The sequence below is a fragment of the Haplochromis burtoni genome, unplaced genomic scaffold (assembly GCF_018398535.1).
Source record: "Haplochromis burtoni strain Fernald_Lab_line unplaced genomic scaffold, NCSU_Asbu1 Contig_50, whole genome shotgun sequence".
In the NCBI taxonomy this organism is placed as follows: domain Eukaryota; kingdom Metazoa; phylum Chordata; class Actinopteri; order Cichliformes; family Cichlidae; genus Haplochromis; species Haplochromis burtoni.
The window spans coordinates 972,837-991,369 of NW_024582411.1; the positions used below are offsets into that span (position 1 = coordinate 972,837).

Here is an 18,533-nt window from a genome sequence, read left to right on the forward strand (position 1 = left end):
GGCAGCTTGGTTGGCGAAGGAAGTCAAAATGGATCAAAGGCCATGTGTGAGGAAGCCGGACTACCTCATAGAAAACAGCTGCCCCTTGCTGTCTCTGCCTCTCACCCTGACCTGACAGCAGCCAGAAATATGAGGCCTCTCCAGACCTCTGTCCTGGGAAAGAGGGACAGGACAGCACACATACACTCTGAAAAGCTTTTGTTTCTGCTCTCTCTCACTCTCACTCGCTCTCTCAGACATACAAAGAAGAAAGAAAGCCGTTTGTCTATGCTCATTCACTCATTCAGCCACAAATAGAAATCTTCGTTTCATATATACACTCCCTCTTCCACCCTCACAAAACCATTAAATTATCACATGCTTGATTTCTCTTTATTGTCTGTTTGTTAAACTGTTTCATTAGCTGTTTTAGTCAATTTGGCACAATTTGTCTGTCAATCTTCCTCTTCCTGCAACTGCCTTTCTTTGCAATTCTCTCCTGCCAGCAACATTGTGCCTGCTCTTTCTGTGAGCCGGGCCTTCCTCGACACTGTCTGAGAGTGCTTTTCTTCCCCTATGCTCTTGTCTCCACCTTTCATCACCGCATTTCTGGGATTTCTCTCTCTCCGCGCTGCTTTTCTGCTGTGTTCAAACTCTGACTGAGTTGAGAAAGGCATTCAGCTCCCTAATCCGGGCTCCCTCTATCAGGAATGCTAATACGTGTGATTGTGTGACCCGCTGAAGCCCGGCAACATCTGCAGGAGCCAATGGCGAGCCCCTGCCCTCCCACACCCACTGTGCCCCCTGCCTTTGAGCGTTCACTCACTGCCATTATTTCATTGTTTCACTTCACGCCTGTGACTGGGCAGTGCGGTTAACCCTCTGCTGTTCAGACCAGGCTACATGCAGTCCTCACACAGGGCCAGAGGGGAACTGTGGGGGGTGTATGGGTTTGGGAAAGCCCTTTCCCAGGACAAGTCCCCCTGTCAGCCCATCTGGTCTTCTACATACAGCCCTACCCCTCGCACTGTTTACTTACGCATTCCACTACTAGTCAGTGCACATTTGTGTGTTCATATGGTTTGTTTAAAAGTATGGTCACTTGTGAGTTGAGCCACAATGGCAGGAATTACCATTTGCGTCTCACTACACATTCTCCACGGGTCGATTTTGCTCTCTCGGAGACATCAGGAAATGGAAACTTACTCTTGATAGGGTGAGATCTGAAAGGATTGTGGTGTTAGCCAATAAAAACCTGTTATTAAATTTTCAGGCACCTCTTTGCCAGGTATCAGAGTTGAAAGAAATTATTGTTGAGATAGTGTCTGTTTTCAGAAAGATGAATTACTGGTAAAGCTCAACTGACAAAGTGAATCTGTGTCATGCAGGAATGTTGCTGATTGAATTACCCTTTTCTTCAGCCCCGGCTGTACTCCTGCATATGTATTCAAGCTACACCGTACAATAGACAGGCAGAGCAGTAGATTGGATTTCTGTGTGCTTCATTCACATTCAAACATTTACCTGTTAAAGCTTTCAGATCGTCAGACCTGTCAGAATTCGGTCGATGTGACTTGTTTGTGCTAGATTCTAGTCAAAAAATGCATGTGTACATCACACACACTGTAGTGTTAAGGCCGTAATGCTAAAAAAAAGCCAAAAGAAATATTTTATACTTGAATTAAACTTTAGCCATTAAGCTGCTTGTTAGCTTTAGTGCACACTTACTGATTTTAGGTGCTGCTCAAGTTTCTCAGTGTCAGTTTATTGATGAGTATGACTACAGTGGACTTTTAGTTGTGGCTGTTTTTATTTTGGGTTAAAAAAAAAAAGCCGCAGCAGTAGTAGTAAATAAATATTGCATTTGCAGAAGTCTATACCAAATGAGAGGTTTTAATTGTCTGTCAGTGGGTTCAGTGTGATTGTTGTCTGAAACTGAAAAGCAGCTACAAATTTTTTCCAATTGAATAGAGAAAATCAACTTAACAAGTAAAAGAAGTACAGAAATAGTGTAAGCTTTGTACTGAGCTGATCCAGAAGAGACCGAAAAAACACTTGAAAACACACATACGTTGACACATGTTCATGCTGCATCAATGTTTTTGTCCTTTGTTATCAAAAGCATGATTAATCATTACATTTTTGCAAAACAGGGGTACTGTTACCATGGGGACATGAAATTGTCCATGCTGCTTTGCATATCAACTGAAAAGTTTGCGATTGTTGTACAACTCTGGGTGGCGTCTAAAGCTGCTGAAGGCCTGCATAGTTTTAAAAGAGAGTCCACTCTTTTGGCATTCTTTCACGCCTCCTGTGAGCTCTGTACTTTAGCTCAATGTGGTGCTTGTAGTGCACTTAAACACATTATTGAGCAATTCAGCAGGAATGGAGGTTTTGATGTTTTCCTGCATTTCCTTTGGCATTGAATGTCAGTGCAGATTTTCAGCCAACACTTTCATAAATAGGGGGGGAAATGTATCCACATGAGTGTGTAAACCAACCGAAGTGCAAATGAGAGGACTCACTTTTTGTTTTCTATCAAATACCTGACATAATTATGATGATCAAATCAGAGCTCCAGAATGTTAAACTTTGGTTCAAATTAAGTTTGCAGTCTTGCTCTTCACTGTTTCAGTTCCTGCAAAAATATTTAAAATGATTATAAGCCTCAAGGAAACACATGTGAGCCCGCTATTCCAGTTGTGATGGCTCACTGAAACCAAAGATGGAAGTGTGTCATCCATTTATAATATCAGAACTTCAGATCAACTGGGCCTTCCTTCCCTCCTTTATCAGAACCAACACCCTTCTTTTGAATGATCATCCACTTTGTTTTGTACGTACATGTTTTATTTTTAATTGTTTTTGTAACCTGTTCATTTATATCTATATTGCATTCTACCCATCGAATATATAAATGTTTGACTGAACTAATTGTAGGATTGCAGCTCCCTTATTCCTTTGTTTACGGGCATGTTTCAGGATTTCAAGACGGTTTAAAAGGAATGGGCTCCACAGAGCCAAATTGGATCTGGGTATGTAAATACTGCTCTGATGTTTAATGAGAAACAAAGTTAGCTAATTATAGCAGCTCGGAGAAACATGAGGAGGACAGTGGGAAATGTTTCCATCACTCCCTAGCTCTATAGATTACTGCCTAATTGCCTCAATCGAATCAGGCGGAGACATTAGCCAGAGAGGCAGAGAGTGAGAGAGAAAAACATGGGGATGGGGCTGATTACACATATCCGTCGGTGGCTCTTTAGATAATCCAGCAGAGGACCAGCAAACTGGGCTCTCTGACTTGGTATGAGCCCGTCTGTCTTCTTTAGTCTGCATGTCTCCCATGTTCTGCTCCCCTCCCCCCGCTGCAGTTGTGAAGGTGAGGATAGCAGGGTACTGTGTTCTTTTCTTCCATGAAAGCCAGCTGCAGAGGTGATTCATGCTCCCATGCGGAAGTTTTTCAACTATAATTACAAGTAATTCTGACACATGTTTATGCCTGATTTTACCAGACAGCTTCTCCGCTAATGACAAAGTAGTACAGAACATCCGCCCAAACATTTGTTACAACAATATTTTTCTGCCTTATTATTATTGTATGTTGTCATTTTAAAAACACGAAAAACATGTGGCGCCCCATTGGCCAACCTGTTGACAAACCTGGAGAATGGTTTCGCGCTCATTTTTTATTTTTATTTTTAACAATAACTCTGCTTTGTCAAATATCAGGAGTGTGAGAGTGTGAAACTTGAGCCAGATAGAAAATGAAGCCAGAGAGTTTTTAAGAAAGTCTTATTGTGGGAAGCCCAGTTTGCCTACTTGTGTTTATTTTATGTCTCACTGAAAATGATAAGGAGGGAGGAAAATGGCCCGTTCGCTCTGTTTACGTTAATTCCGGTAATTCCAGTTAATTGTGGCGCAGCAATAAAACTGAAAATGAACTGTGTCCCACTTATGTTTTGTAGGCAGGGTGAGCAGAATAAGGCGCTCCACTGGATCTGTTTCATCAGAGCACAGTAATATTGAGGTCAGCTGTCCAAAATGATCTCATGTTAAGGAATCGGCAAGTCAGCAGGGTCAGAGCAGAACCGCCATGACGACACTTTCTCCACGGTGATAACGCTGCCCTCCTTTCCCTCCCCTTCACTTCCTCTGCATGGGAACAGCAGAGAGGAGTCTGAACTGTATCTGTGCCCTTTAGCTCTGAGCCAGAATGGTACTACCATTGCCTTCTTACTAAACATGCATCAAAAATCAAGTGAGGAGAGTTATGATTAACTGGATGTTTACACTTCTGATTATTCATCGCTTCAGCATGACAAATCTTCCCATCCTTAAAGTCCTCAGCAAATATCCCAGTACCCAAAAATAAAGAACAGAAAATAGTTGTTTCCGGATGTCTTAGGAGTGTAAATGGGTGCCTGTAAAATTCTTCCCTCAGTTTTCCCAGACAGGATGCTTAGCATAGAAAAAGCATGTAGGAATTCTGTGTGGGGAACCCAGTCTCCAGCAGATTCCTTTTTAAAGTTCCTTTGGGAAAAGAGGCACTGTAAACAGATAACGGCACTCATGCAGAAAGGGTCGGAAGTGGGAGGTCTTACTTTTTCAGGCCTTTGATATGATCACTCTGGGTGCCGCTTTTTGGAAGGTCGTGTGAGAGTAGGTGAACTGGGCATTTCGCTTTAGCTTTGCTACTCATTTACAATCCACTCCTCAGCACATTAAGCCCAATGTTGTCAAAGCATATTAAGCTGAGTTCTAAGTGAGTTTGATTGGTTCTCAGGTGAGGTTATAGCTCCTATCGTTATCCTGTCCTACAATTGGTCAAATATGACCTAGCTCTTTAAATTTCTCACTCACAGGCTATTTTGGCACCCTTACTCTCTGTCTCCCCCTCTGTCACGCACACATGTTCCCATAATTTATGGCTGCCGGGTCCTTGATCAATTGATAGCAGGGAATCCTTTGGTAAATAGAGTTTTAGACACATTGCCAATAGACCTGGGCTATTGATTGGAGTGTAAATTAAAAACTTAATCAGGTCTCCGAGATAAGATTTATCTCCGCTCCAAGCAAATTACAGGGCTGACTTGGAGACATAAAGGCAGGCCGGTGGGCAGATGAGCATTGCCCCTTCATGGGTGCCACGTCTGGCCACAATTCTCTGTCGTCTTTCACTGCTCGTGCCACCCACCTCCACTTCTAGGCTCGCTCTTGTCTTGTAGAATAGAACATGTGCACTTTTATGTTGACATAATGGATAAGTGCTATTCTTGAAGTCTTTAATTAGAACTAAGACTGGCTTGGGCTAACAGACTCTAAAGCGTACGGTGGACATATTTATCCAGCATGTCCTACTGTGCCATTATGCACTTGGGAAGTAGTTTTATTTCTTTATCATTTTGTTCTGTTTAGCAGTTTATCTTGTTCGCTCTTCTCAATACCGCCTCCCTTCCTCTCATGCTCTGTGTTTAATCACTCACTTTCATTGCTGCCTGTGATGAAATATGTAAATCATTACACCCAGCTTTTATTTCTTCAATAATATTCTCATCTTGTTGAGGTCATTTTACGCTACAATAAATTCATGCACATTCATACGCACACGTGGTGTTGTCTATATTTTATATGTATTAAGACAATCCTTGGGATTGCACATTGATCAGTCTATGGATTTCTGCGATAATTGCTGAGGGAAATTTTCTCAGTCTCTACTCTTGTTCATTATTAACAATGGGAAATGGGTATACAGTCAAAATGTCTCTGAGTATAATTTCATCTTAAAATAGCGAGTACTTCTAATTCATGCTGGCTAATACAGAGCAAAGTGCATACATGCAAGGTTTTCCTCAGGTTTCACAGATAAGACCTGCTCACTGAGGATCCTGGGATTGGTACCTCACAGGTATCTTTCTAGATCTTTTGGTCCGTAATTAAAACATATACTTTTTTCCCCTTGTGATTAAGGCAGGTATTAGCCTCCTCTCAGGGATTATAGCACTTCCCATTATCTCTGGTTATAGTCTTCATATATAGAACCCACAGAAATGACATTGACCCAGAGAGAGGCAGACAGTGGAAGAGAAAGATGGAGAGTAGATAGTTGAGGAGGTCATAAGTCCATTAGTAGATAACCGTAAATATACATAAATATAATAAAATGTGCAATACCCCTAAGGAGTATTATGCAGTGGTAATATGGACATCATTTTGGGTTTGCAAAGTGCTGGATAAGTGTTAGAGGTCTCCAAAAGTGCCATGTAACTAAACCCATCCAGTAGGTGCATAATGGTGGTCACCCTTCCTCTTTGTCTAGTTGTGGGGGAGGCTGAGACCATCAGTAATAGGCTTTTTGCCTGATAAGCCCGGAAAATACTCGTTTAGTTAGTGAAAGTGCAGAGGGATCCTGGCCTGATAAACCCACTGTTTCCTTCTGTAATACCCAACAGCTAAAATCAATGTTGGGATAATTCTCCTCCTAGTCGTCCAGTCTCCTTTATCTGCAGCCTTCTTCAACCCATGTACATGGGGGTGGTGGTTAGCTGGAGTAAACCTCTGTGTATATAATAGGTTATGTAGTTATACTTAAATATGACTTTGCTTTGTGAATATATATGTTTTTAAAAAGTCTCTTAACTGCCACATTCAGGAGTAGTAATGGAAGTAGTACTCCAAAGTCTTTGCCCACTCATGCTAAATGCTTTTAGTTAAATGCTTTTAGCAATTAACTACAGTTTTCAAGGCATGACACTGGAGCATTGGGTACCTTATTTCTTAATTTTATTTGTGTAAGGCTTCTCATGATAAGGGTACAACTTTCAGCAATCACCTCAGGTGTTGTCTAAGCTTGAGTGCTTGTATAAATCTGGAGTGAGGAAGTGGCTGTCAGCACTAAATTCACCCCTGAGAAGAGCATTGTGCTCTGTCAACAGAGGCTCTATGTTCTGTCACAGGTGCTTGATTAGACTTAAAAATACAGCGCAGGTAGAGCATCAAACAAAGCCACAGGATTGAAAGGGTTCTGAAAAGTGGCAAGAGTTCTTATGATGCACAGTTCCTGGAATTTTCTTCTTCGAGACTGCCTCTCGTCTCCGTGCCGCTTGCTCGGAGGTGAAGTCGTGCCACAACATTTGATCAGCGTACAGAATTCCTAACGTGTCATTCCAGCGGCTCACTTTTTTCAGCATTATCATTTTGCTGGCAGACTTTCCCAGAGTTAGTTTCTCAGTAATCTCACTGGCCATCACAGCACTGCTGTAAAATACTGCCTCAGGTGTTAGCAGCAAGGGTGGTTAGCCTGGGACACTGTTACCTAAAGTGCAGTGTATTAAAAAGCAGTCAGGGCCCTGGATCACAGTATATCACAAGGGAGAAGCAGTGATAAGGCCTGCCTGCCTGGCTGCAGATCAATGAAGGTTACTGACATCATATCACAAAGTGAAAGCAACTGCTGCACCCCTAGCTATTTATCTGCGGCGGATCGGACATAGGGGGGTGGAGGGGAGACAGAGAGGATGACATGAGACTGCTCTGCCCCAATGTTCGGGGGGGACAAGTGCTGACTCCTCCTTTTCTACCCTGTCACTAAATCCTTTCCTGGTTCACCGTGGCACATATGACATTTAGCCCAAATGGTTAGGAGGGCAAAGAGAGACGGTGAGTATGGTTGTAGTTAGACTGAGAATTAGTTTGTCTGATAAACACAAGCTCAGGCAAAAGTTAGTTGTCGTCTGTGCTGAAACATGAGAGAAAGTCATAGCGTCTTTTGGGTGTGTTGTTCACTTACATTTTGTCTTATTTCTGTATTTTGGTTCATAAAAGTACTTCGGATGTCCTTGATTACCAGTTAAAATAATTTTATATTTAAGAGTTTCCAAATTGTAGAACTCGGATAATCTGGTAGTCTGCGACCTTCTGAGGCACCAAAGGTTCATGAACTTAAGTTCTTGTGTCACAGCTTATGAAGATTTAGACGGTATATAATTATTTGTAACCCCCCTTTCTTTTTCTCTTTATCCTTACACACATTTATTCGTCCATCGTAATGTGTGTCATAAAGCCCCTATAAAGCCCCCTATTCTCCTTAATTAGTGTAAGTGTGGTAATAGTGCGCTGTTTGTATGCATAGATGCACTTTGTGTGCCCATGTGTAGGAGATCATGCTTACAGGTACTGTATGAGTTCCATTTATCAGCTGCCTGGGGCACAATGTGGAGGATTTCCCCCAATGGGTTAGTGTGTAACTACTCTGTCAATACATGCTTGTCAAGGCTGGGAGAGTGCGGAGGAAAAAAGGCCCCTCACTCCAACGCACTGAAGCCACTTATTGAGCAGCCAATAGCTATTTACCTCTTGATGGTGGCAGGCAGAGAGAGGGGGTCCAGCCAGCAAGAGGAGCTCTGCGAGCGAGGAAGCAAAACCAGTGGCTCAGACAGAAGACAGGGAGGTCTGTGTTTATATGGAGCAGGTTGTCCTCTCCTGGCTCCTGGTCTTTGCAGGTCCTGGCTGTGTGTACAGCTTGCTGCTGTAAAGCCCTGCTTCCTCTCTGGAATCTTGGTGTTGACAGAGAGCATCTGGGCCCTGGGAGAGCTTCCAGCCTGCCGGGCCGTATGTGTGTGTGTGTGTGTGTGTGTGTGTGTGTGTGTGTGTGTGTGTGTGTGTGTGTGTGTGTAGACGGTGAAAGAAAGAGGTATGTAGAGAGGGTATGTATATATACTCTATCTTTCCCTGCATATTCTAATTGGCTCTGCCCATTGAACTCCCCATGGGATTATGTCTTCCCTGGTCTCTTCACCACAAGCACCTAAAGGTGGTAAGTTTTATGAATGGGTGTTTTGATGAGTGTATCTTTTATTCATGCATTCTTTGATTAGACAAAGAAAAGAATGTTGTAAAATACATGTGTTCATCTTTCCTCTTCTCATTTTGTTTTCTTAGACCTTCTTGCTCTGGTTAAAATAACCTTTTTTTGTGGGCTATGTGGTACGAGGTGCTCGATTTGTGAGTCGCCTGTTAGGACACGTCCCATGTACCTGAGTCACAGGCGGAAAAGTTAACCCTCACAGTACTATTTCGGAAGAGTTAGCCAAATCATGCACAGCTGAGGCTTAGCTGGGAGACGAAGGAAAAGGAAGGAATGAAGTCAGCCTTTACTGGGATACACACTGATTAAGTACCCTTGTTTATATCACAGAAGGTCCCCCGTCACACCCAAATCTGTACATGTATATCAAACTGAAATGAGATGTCAGTTTTGCACAAAGTAAGCCATACAAGAGCAAACCAGTGAGATGACCCGCTGTTGAAGAACAGCTGTACAAACAAAGAGAGGGGGAAAAAAAGAACAAGAAAAACACATCATATCATCATTTAACAACAGTTGCTCTGTAATCTGGTATTACTTCCACAAGCAAAGGAGGGGCCTGTGTCAGACCAAAATGAACTTGGATACTTTTGTGGCAGGAGGAAGCCAAGTGCTTTTGAGAAGCTAGCCCGAGATGTGAAGGTTTACGGACTCATGTAAATCCAGAGGGCTTGTACTTAATCGCGTTTGATGTGCATGTGAATATGACTGCTTCAGCATTCCAGCCTTGACCATACCAAGTTCAGAAGACCAGGGCAAAGCTGAACAGAGAGGGGAGGCATTGAGGGACGAAGGGTGGTAGGGCTGGTATCTTGTACTAATTGGCTGCTGTGCTTGTCTATACAGCCTGGGGCAAAAGGAGTACCCTGCCCTTAATCCCCGGAGTGTTTTCAAACCATCTTTGCCCAAACTTGTTCCCTTTTCCGGCCCACATGGGTCCCCATAATTTTGTATATTTCCGTGTGCGTACTTATTCATGCACGTGCTACACAATATAAGCTGGCGCAATATTAAGGGGGAATTCCAGTGAAAGAGAGAAGTTGAACAGAGAAGGGTCTGTCTTATTGGTCTGTGGTGGGTGGCATCCTTGCATTCTTCTTTGTGTGTGATTTCTGCCCACAGTGGCCCTGTGTATTTCTCTGGTCCGTTCAGTGTTGTGTTACTCACTGATGGCACATAATACTCTTACAACGAGCATGAGAACATCCATCTGTCTTATGTTCACTGAACATCTTGTGGGGGTTTGAGCGGACCTGGAACTGTTGTCACACCAGACTTTCGAAACAACTAAGTTAGAAAGATTTGGCTGAGGCACGCTAGGGCTTTGCAGCCAGGCAGTCATCCAGAGTGACAGAGCACAAAGATGGAAAGGGATAGACAAGGGGTAATAGAAGCAACAGGGGATTAACAAATGAGAAGTCATGACTTGGCATCTGTGAGTGCAGTTCACACACACATGCACGCATGCATACATGCACACACACATGCACGCACACAGACCCACACACACACACTCTTTGGTATATAGAGGAGAATAAGCTGGTACACTGTAATGTCTTGCCAAAGTATTGGAGTAAAGTGCAGGCTGTGTGCATGCCTCTTCCTGTTTTGTCCTGGTGTGTGTGTATGCTGTGGAGTGGTTCAGGTGTGGTTAATGTTGGCACCAGATCTTCACGCCGGCGGCAATAAACAACAGAGCAGGCAGGAGGCCAGATGCAACTCCACAAACTTTTAACCTCTCCCTCAGCTAATCCCTTGCCACACTAGTAACTCTTTCTTTTTTTAACTCATTCTTTCACCTCTTACTCTCTCTCTGTTCTTTATTTCTCCTCCCACTGCCTTTTCTTCTCTCCCTCTCTCCCTCTCTCTCTCTCTCTCTCTCTCTCTCTCTCTCTCTCTCTCTCACTCACTCCCCTTTAGTCCCACTCTCCTTTTAAGTGAAGTCAGCATGCTGACCTCTAAATAAAGGCTGGAACACTACAGCTGTTGCCAACTTCAAACAGCCAATGGCTCAAAGTGGGGCCTGTGCGGGTGTTAGGGGTAGAAATAATGTGCCTATTAAAACTAACTTAGAGCCCTCTTTATTCTTACGGCTCCCTGTGTGTAAGTTAGCCACAGCAAACTAGACTTGATGCTTACTTAAGCTCAGCTGAGACAAAACCCACCCTATCCCAGCCTATTTGCACTCCCCCGTACCTGTATGGGATCAATTCTTTGATATGATGTTTTCGTGTTGGAGAGTGGTAACAAAGGATCACCCACACTTCCTCGCTTTAGGTGCCAGTTACATCATTTGACTGGAAATCACCTAATCTGGCCTCATGCAAATCTGTTGAGGCCCCCAAATGGTACGCTTGTGTTTAGCTCTTTGTTCAACACTGTGCTTTTATATTTCTTTTTCCTGGCACTTATAATTAGTAAACTCAAAAAGAGTCGGGAACAGAGAGGTTCACCGGGCCACAGTAGAGTTTGTGAACAGACAAATATGTACTGGTCATAGTTGTTAATTGGATAAATATTAATGGAAAAAGTTAAGGTTTGTATTCATGGAACAAGTAAGGCTGACAAAATCCAGGTCTGGTTCACAATGAATCATCCACCTCAGGCTCATATTAATAGAACTTGTAAAAATGGAAGCTGTCGTTTATCCAAACACTCCCAGAATGTCTTTATGAAATAAAGACTGAGCCAGAACTAAAATGGAAAGCATCAGGATTAGTCACCCATCTCCCATGTTTCTTGTTTCTTGCTACAGAGTAAAGGGTTTTGTGATTTGTATAAATGTACCTATACAGATGGTTTTCATACCTTAACATAATCCCCTAAGATATCCTACAGTAAGTAACTTTTAAATTTAGTTCATTCTTCAGAGTGCCAAGGTACCCTGTGGGGATGACTAACCTTTTACTGGGTTAATGTGGTTTCAATAGATGCTTCCTAAATCCCAGTAAAGCTTGTTACTTACTTGGGGAAGAGACAGCATAAAAAAAATAAGCAAATGAATATCAAAGGGCAGTTCAGTAAAGTTGCATAAGGCATATTTATACTTCTAATTTGCTTAAAACACAGCTTGAAGTGTAAGTCAATAATAAAATGACTATGTAGTACCTTCAAAAGTAAACATTAACCCATGTTCAAAACACCAAAAAAGTGGCATGCTTGTTTTAATTACGCAGCAGTGTTCCTGTGCAGTAAACCACACTCACTCTGCTTTAACATAAACAATATTTAAAACTAGTTGTTGTGATAATTGTATGTGACCAATGTTGCATATTAGTTGCTCCTCACCTTTTCTTTAATGCTGGTGTGTGTGTGTGTGTGTGTGTGTGTGTGTGTGTGTGTGTGTGTGTGTGTGTGTGTGTTTATAAGGTTTTTTTTCTTTTTTCTTTGGCAGGTCGTCCTTTTGGTGTGCATCTCAGTGTTTGTCCTTTTGAGAAAAATAATTATAAGTTGTAAGGGTTGTTATTACTAAACTGGTTGTCCAGTCTTGCCCCTAACTGCATGGCGGCAATAGGTTAATTACATGTCTGAAGTTGATGATGTCACTATGTTGGGAACTTTTCCTAGGCTTTTAGACACAGACTTACTTATACCGAACTGAACTCGCTTTAGTTTCTAATAATTGCAAGTTTCTCCTTTTTCAAAACAAACAAACAAACAAACAAACAAACAAACAAACAAAAACAAAAAAAAACTTCTTGCACATATAGACCACCCCAATCTAATGATGTGTTATGTATGGCTCATAGTGAATGCTTAGTGCTAGGCATGTAGTTATCTCAGTTTCCAGTTGCATTGTTTTTTTTAAATATTCCCTTGAACGGTACAGGTAATATAAGACAGTGTTTCCTGTGGCGTATAATAAAAACGTATGTGTTAATCTTGTTAGGAAGACAGATGAGTAGTATTTGTAAAGCAGAGGAAGTGCATGTATAATACCTTCCAGCCTGAAGCAGGTGAAGTATAGCAGTAAGTATAGGAATGGGCATAGCATTCCTGCTGAAACACCTGAAAGGGTAAGCAGATGGTTGCTGCAAGCTAAGAGAATATTGAGTGCAAATCTCTGTCGACAAGTTGTGCCCCCTGCTCTGCTCCAACTGGGGAATGTGTTACTTAATGGGCCACAAAACAGCCGGGAGACCGCAGCTCTCTTATCGCTGATATTAGATGACCCTAAAAAATCCGAGATAAAGAAAAAGATCCTGGAAAAAAAAAAGTAGAATTGAAAGCTTTTCTCTTTTTCTGTGGACAGAAGGAAAGAATGGTAGGTAATGTTATCTTGTTCACAGTTACAAGAATCCTGCTTGCTGAGGCTCTGGGTTTCAAGTTTCTAATATGTATATAAAGTTTCACTGCACAATGGATCTTTTGTCTAGAGCAAACTGAACACTCCCCCTCTTTCTTTTCCTCCCTTCTCTTGTAAAAAAAAAATGCATTCATGTGCTTGTGGGGCTGCGAGGACTCAGGTTTCTGCTATCTTTGTGTGCCATGTCGTCACTCGCCCCCGCGAGCTGAAATGTGCATCTTGCACAGACAGGCGCACTGCCAGGGCTGCTTCCAGCCATGGATTAGGGAGAATCCAGGAAACAACGAAGTCCTGACAAAACAGCAGCATGACAGGTAACTGAAGTTACACTGGGGAGAGAGGAGACAGACGATAATTACAGAGCTTTTTGTTTTCTGGGCACTCTTAGCTGGCTACTTAAGTGCCTGATCTGAAATCTGTGCCTTGTAATTACAGTAGTGGGCCCCATTAGGGCAGAGGTCTTGGTAGGGATTATTCTCCTTCTCTTCTTTCCTCTCTGTGTGTATATGTGTGTATGCATGTGTGTGTGAGAGAGAGAAAGACCTCCCCATCTCCTAATGCGTCATGTTCAAACCACAGCAGCCAGGGCAGAAGGAGGAGCAGGAATTAGCCTTCCCCTTGTCTGACTGTCCTGGGTGCACAACCACATTCACACTTGCTGCTTGATCCCAGAGCCGCTGAGACTGTATCATGACCTGTACTTAGTGTTACCGCCTTTCCTTCTACCTCCTCTCTCTCCCTTCTCTCCACCTTCATAATACCTTTACTCCTCATGCTGACGCTAAGAGATTTGTGTTGATTATGACAGGGTTGTCACAGTGAAGACTGTGCAGGGTGGCGTGTGTCATGTCGAGTTGACAGGGACTTTTGGCATCGCATCTGCGGAGATGGGTTGTGGCTCTAGGTGAAGCTGGCCTAAACACCACAGGAACTGTGTCACTAGGTTGATGGAAGAATGCCAGGAGATTTTCTTGTCAAGTTCAGAGGATAAGCCAAGCACTGTCTTGCCAATATGTTGGCATGTGAATTTACTACTGTATCACTAAACAGAATAAGAAGACGGATATATGTGGGGAAGATAGGACTAGTAGACAGGGTAACCACGGAAAGAAATCATAAAATGCATCCAACATCTAGGCACAAAAATAGAGATCTAGCAGTCAGCCATAGATAGATCCTGCCTCTTTAAGCTGCTAGCCCTCCTAATAGTTTCTTAAGCACTGGCTTTAGTGCATGTTAAACCAGGATTACCCAATCAATTATGGTCAGTACAAACAAGGATTACTTAAAACAGTACATTTTTCACATTGAGAGGCTAAAAGCAGGGTAAATGGAAGAAAGAGCACTCAGAATGGGGTCAGGGGGACCCCAGAAATGGGCACCACATGGAGATAATTCCTCACTTTTAGTTGATAGTTTAAGAGATCATTGTAGATGAGCGCCTTAATTTTTTTAGACATTTTTTCTCCTAGTTAGGTAAACTTAGGCTTCCATTTCTTCATTTCATGAACTTCGAACCGAAGTAAGATGATTGTCTTTATTTTCCACTATGTGCTTGATGTCTTTCTGACACTGCCCAGCCATGCTGGCTAAGTGAAGAATAAGAGAATTTCAGAGGGCGTGGAGAACTGTGAGAGTTGATCAAGCTTCAAACTAACATACTCGCCCTTTCTCTGAACTCGGCCTATGTTTACATTTTAATCACAATCAACAGCTGTAACCTCCTTCACAATACCCAGCAAGTAAGGACATATATAGTTGCCAAACCAGATCCCTGCACTCATGTGTGTCTATGTTTACACATCTGATTCGCTCCTGCTGAACCAGCACACACCCTTTAGATACAGAAAATGCATGACCTTAGAAGCGGCATTTTAGAGCAGTAGTTTGCATATGATTGGTTTACTAGCTGCCTGCCATCTGAGTCAGTGCTATTTTCGTGGAGTCCTGAGACAGCAGTAAATATGTGTCATTTGAAGGATATGGAAGGGCTATGAATTGGGTTATGTGTCATCATAACCTCCACGTGTGTTTGTCCATCTTTAGACAGCAGCAGCCCAAGATGTGGAGATTTCTGCGAGATTTTACACAGCCTGAACTTCCTGACCTTCTCTCTCTCTCTCTCTCTCTCTCTGTTTCTCTCTCCCAACATGTGCATGCCCCCCCCCCCCCCCCCACCCCCCACACACACACACACAAACACACACACACACTTATATCTCTCATTCAATTTTCCCCATGTTGTCAGTCAGTGCTGAGTGACTGGTGACTAACAGTCCTCTCCTGTGTAAAAGGTCAGCAGGCAACTTGGAAAAAAAGAAGAAAAAGAAAAAGAAAAAACAGACTCAGCTGTCTTTTTGGAAAGCAACTGTTCCCACAGTATTCAGCGTGTCAGTCAGTCAGCAATTTCTAATCAGAATATGTTTTTAATGGTGTAGACGGATGTTAAAACATCAGGGTCTAGAGAGTGTTTTTGTCAAAGGAAGCACAAGGCTGGTAGTGACTGGAGCTTTTCAGAACAAATCGCTTTGTGGCCACAGATAAACTGGAAGAGCAAGGTTGCTTCTGGCATTACTGCCCGTATGCAAAGCTGTTGTTTAAAAGAATATTTCTTTCTCAATCTGAGCCTGTGTTCATATTTACGTTGAAGTCGGTCGTAAGTATTAGATCACTGCTGAGCATGTGTTTGTTAAGTGTGGCGCAGCTAAGTGGCAGTTGTTTAGACATGTGAAGCAAACCTCACCAAGTAAATTAATTCAAACAAAAGTCAAAGGCAAAGCTCTCATTTCAAAAAGTGACTGTCCCCATTTTGAAATGAATCTTACTTAATTAAGAAGCAATGAGAGTCCACAGATAGCATTCGTTAATTAGCTTAAGCTGGCTGCTGTAACCAGATCCACTGCATTAATGACAACACAGCCCCTGTGAAAAGCATCATTGTTCTCAAGATAATTGTCCTTTTAGTTAACGCGGCCCAGGAAGGGCTCTCCTTGTTAGAGGAGCTGGCTGGGACCAAGGACAGCCGGAGGCAGGGAGGGGACCAGGACTGGCCCAGTGCCCGTTGTGACAAGCCCACTTGTGCCCTCTGCTGAAATCCCCTTGGTATGCAGTGGAATTAGCTGTCCCCAGGGTGTGGCACCAGGGGGTTGGTCATTAATTATATGCCCTGAATCTTAACGAATGAGAGGCAATCAATAAAATAAAACAGATGTATGCAAATCGGATGCTGATTATACTGCCTAATGAGATGTCATGTTGTTGGCAGGAAAGAGCAGAGGGGGGAAAGGAAAGAAGGAATGAGATGGAGATAAGAAATGAGTCCAAATACTCGTCTCATGTTAAAAACATGTATGTGTTTAGACACAAACTTTTTACATTCTTTTATTACATTTTTATTCCAGCGCATTTGATGAATAGTGGTGTTTGACCGTGAACCAGCGCCTTTTCATCTTCTTGTTAAGCTGTGTTTTAAATGTGACTGTAGTTTTATAATTCTTTATGAGAAAGGGCACACAGCCTGGCAATGGTGTGAGACTTAAGGGTTAGGGTGACTGGAACTTGAGAAAGTTCCAGTCAGCTCTGGTGGAGGTGTAGGGATGTTAGTGGCACCACTGTTGATATGGCTGATAAGGCCTATAAGGCAAAGGAGGAGAGGTTAGTTCACCTGCTTGGAACTTTGCCTTTGCACTGAGATCTCCATTGTATCAAGCCAGCTGGAGCTGTTGGAAACTCTATACCTGCCTTTAAGCAAAGAGGGAGGGCAGCCAAGAATTAACTGCTGCCTCATCCTGGCAGGAGCCAAGGATGCTGTCTGTCTCCATTCATGGCAAGCGTGAGAGGCCAAAGAGGGAAGAACAGAGAGAGAGCAGTGCTGGCAATGTTTGTCACAAGACACTGAAAGAAAGTAAGATTAGCAGTATTAAGGAAAATGCATTCTGACTAGTCACCATACAGTGTATGAGGAGGTTTTTTTGTCAGTGCAATAGGAGTACGATATAAAAAGGCATGTCTGCATTTTTTTAAAAAGGATACAGCTCATGTCGGTGAGCCGTGTCAATTTCATAGCCTAGCTCTGTCTCTGTTTAGGCTGGACTCTGGTAAAGCACATTTTATTCTCTACTAGAGGCATCCTGAAATGACCAGGTATTTGTTGGTGTGACGTGAAGTGTCACCTATAGACAAAGAAGATCCAGATTTGTTACCAAATGGATATTAACTGACAGCTGACTTAACTGCATGAGCACGCAGTAAAATAATTACAACCGAACGATTGCAGTTGCTGTCTATTGAGAGCTTATACATTTGTCATGGTTTTATACCAGAGTGCTTAACTATATATGTGGACTTTCATTATTCTCTGCACCAGACTTCCACTTCTCCTTCAGGACAGTGAAATCCAAGATCTAGGCACTTCAGGAGGTCCAGGACAGTCCAAGGAGAGGCCAGGGAACAGGTGGTGACCCTCCACAGCCTGGGAGTATATTATTGACCAGGGTCTAGCGGCCAGATTGATTACTTTTATTGTATTGCCATGAACCTCAGTGGCCAGAGACCTCTGGTTGACCCCGACTCGGACAGACCATCGCAGTGACCCTCACCTTAGCTAAAGAGTTATGTGGCTTTGACCTGCTCCCTAATGGGGAGGTCTTGACCCGTTCAACCACTGGCCTGAGTACAGACCTAAAGTGGGCTCCTGACTCCTCCCCACCAGTGTCAGCCTAGGTAATTTAGAGGCTGGGGGTGGGCAAGAGTCTTGTGGAGGCCACCTTGTTTTTGGACCAATTGGGTTCTGACTTTAGACCTTCCTCTGACCCTTCCCTGTTCATTGTGTCAGCAAGCTGAGCAGAGCAAGGCGAGATGTTAATTAATCTTCACCAAATTACACCAAAATGGTGGAAAATCAATATATCTCTATTGGTTGTCCTCACTTCTAGCAAATAGCTCAGATAAGTGGCAACCATGTTGTTCATGGTGAAGAAGATCGACTGATACATGAAGTTATACCGTTACAGTGCAAGTGGTAGCAGATTCTTACTGATGTCAACGAAGGTAAAAAGAAAGCAATGTATTTTTGATTGTAGGTATGAGACACTTTCCTGTAGTGAGTGAAACTTCTGAGCTGTTTGTGTGGCGCAGCCCTTTTCTGGGATGCTACATTGACTAACCTCGAGACAACAGGCAACTCAGGGGAAACCGTTTGTACTGGTGGAGGATGTTTCCCTTACCATCACTTCCTACTTCCATTTAGCTGACAGACAGAATATCTGTCGGGGAGGTTTTTCCTGTGCTCTACATATACTTTTTTTTTAGTTGTGAGCTTCTCATCAGAAATAAACAACCGTACACTAAACAAGCTGGGTAAACATTTGACTCTGTTATGCC

The 18,533-nt window shown here is 42.9% G+C and overlaps 1 protein-coding gene across 10 annotated transcripts in view; it reads left to right on the forward strand.

Moving 5' to 3' along the window:
- The window catches only part of zfhx3 (zinc finger homeobox 3), a 284,113-nt gene that overhangs the window by 161,301 nt on the left and 104,279 nt on the right, over positions 1 to 18,533 (forward strand). The window contains exon 1 of one of the 10 annotated variants that reach the window (XM_014335915.2): positions 7 to 13,465. The exons of the other annotated variants lie outside the window; for them this stretch is intronic. The gene's annotated coding sequence lies outside the window, so the exon portion shown is untranslated. Of the gene's footprint in view, positions 1 to 6; positions 13,466 to 18,533 lie in introns of those variants that run through there. 10 annotated transcript variants of the gene reach the window in all.